The sequence below is a fragment of the Bubalus bubalis genome, chromosome 1 (assembly GCF_019923935.1).
Source record: "Bubalus bubalis isolate 160015118507 breed Murrah chromosome 1, NDDB_SH_1, whole genome shotgun sequence".
NCBI lineage: Eukaryota > Metazoa > Chordata > Mammalia > Artiodactyla > Bovidae > Bubalus > Bubalus bubalis.
The window spans coordinates 30,278,202-30,280,226 of NC_059157.1; the positions used below are offsets into that span (position 1 = coordinate 30,278,202).

At 40.4% G+C, this 2,025-nt stretch overlaps 1 pseudogene; it reads left to right on the plus strand.

Moving 5' to 3' along the window:
* Positions 1-341: 341 nt before the first annotated feature.
* LOC112578490 lies at positions 342-1,745 on the plus strand (annotated as a pseudogene).
* Positions 1,746-2,025: the final 280 nt, after the last annotated feature.

The window sequence follows — 2,025 nt, forward strand, 5'->3', positions numbered from 1 at the left end:
TTATAAATAAATGCTAAAAAAGAGCACCTGGAGATCCCTCCATGTATAAAAATTAAGAATTATCCTTTAAATAACATTTTCCATCTTGTTTCCTGAGGCCAGTGTTATATTGATACCAAAACCTGTCAAGAACATTATAAGAAAAGAAAATTACAGGGAATACAACATAATGTTGTATAAAATTGTAAAAAAAAAAAAAATTAAATCAACTATTAGCAAAACAAATCCAGTAATGTCTAGTGAATGCAATGTGACTATATTGGACTATTTCAAGAATGCAAGAATGGTTTAACATTGAGGATGCCCCTGCAGAATGGAGACAGGCCCCTCTGGTTGGAAGTATGTATAACACACTGATTTGCTGTGACCCAGGAAAAGCCACCAAGGATGCATGTCTTCATCAGAGGATACGGGTTTGGTATAGTTGAATATATATGAGAGACAAGTTTTGTAATGGAGGGGACTTTTCTCCTTCTGGTCATGCTTACACTGATGCAGGAAAAGCATCAGGAAAGCTAGAAACCAAATATAAGATCAGCAACTATGGGCTTGTGTATGTGCATATGCTCAGTCGCGTCTGACTCTTTGCCATCTCATGTACTATAGCCCACCATGCTCCTTTGTCCGTGGGATTCTCCCAGCAAGAATTCTGGAGTGGGGCTTCCCTAGTGGCTCAGTGCTAAAGAATCCACCTGCCAATGCAGGAGACACAGATTCAATCCCTGATCTGGGAAGATCCCACATGTTGAAGAGCAACTGTGCTCTAGAACCCAGGAGCCACAGGTATATTGAGCCCATGTGCTGCAGCTACTGAAATCCAAGCACGCTAGAGCCCATACTCTGCAACAAGAGAAACCACCACAATGAGAAACCCACACACCACGACTAGAGAAAAAGCCCACATAGCAGTAAGGACCCAGACAGCCCAGATAAATAAATAAATAAAATTATGTTTAAAATATTTGTTAAGAATACTGGAGTGGGTTTCCTTCACCAGGGGATCTTCCCGGCCCAGGGGTTGAACCTCATCTCCTGCATCTCCTGCATTGGCAGGCGCCATTCTTTACCACTGAGCCACCTGGAAAGCCTACCTATGGGCTTACTTACACTCTAAAATGAAAAATTTCTCGGGACAGAAACTTCTTTATAGAATAAGTTGGCTGAAAGGTTGAAACTGACTCTTGATACTATATTGATATTGAACACAGGAAAGAAGAGTGAGAATTTGAAGGTCTCCTATAAATGGGATTGTTCTAGTTTTGGCAGTAATGTTGATACAGATTTTTCTGAACCGTTTGTAATTTGGCTGTGTTAGTCTTTGAGGGCCGGCTTACTGACCATTAGATAAATTTCAACACAGTTTTGTCCAAACTGTTGCAGAATAATTTTTCCCTGGATTACAGGCTTCCAGCTCCATACTTACATGAACCATGGCGTTGAATTTGGAGATTCTATCCCTCAGAAGGTTAGAGGAAGATTGAAATGTCACCGAACGTCAATTGGATGACTGGTAGTTAACAATACCCATTTGACTGATAAATACAAAGTGATAAATACACTTTATCATCACTGATAAATACAAAGTGACTTATAGAAGATTTTTTATCTGCTAAAGTAAGTTTTGCCAGGCTGATTGGACTGGGTCATACTCAGTTTGCCCAGGAGTCAAATTGACCTGATCTACTTGAATTGATGGGAGGAACTTCAGTGTAGGAAGTCACAAGTTTGGGGTGGGATCTGAATGAAGAAGCTTAATGTGGTTTTGAGCAATGTACCAGCTTTGTCCCTGGGAGTTTAAGAGAAATGAACCCCACTGTGTCTTGGCCTTAAAATTCTTCTATGAGCTTTGAAAAGTGTAAACTTTGTATTCTTCCAAAGAATTGTAATCTTGCCCATACCAAAGTGTAGAGATCGAAAGTCCATCCTAAGGGAGATGCTTGAAGGCGTACCTGGCAGCTGTCACATTGGTGCCACGTTTTAGTTCTGAAGTGTTATTTTAGGTGTGTTCCTCAGCTTCAGTGTAGT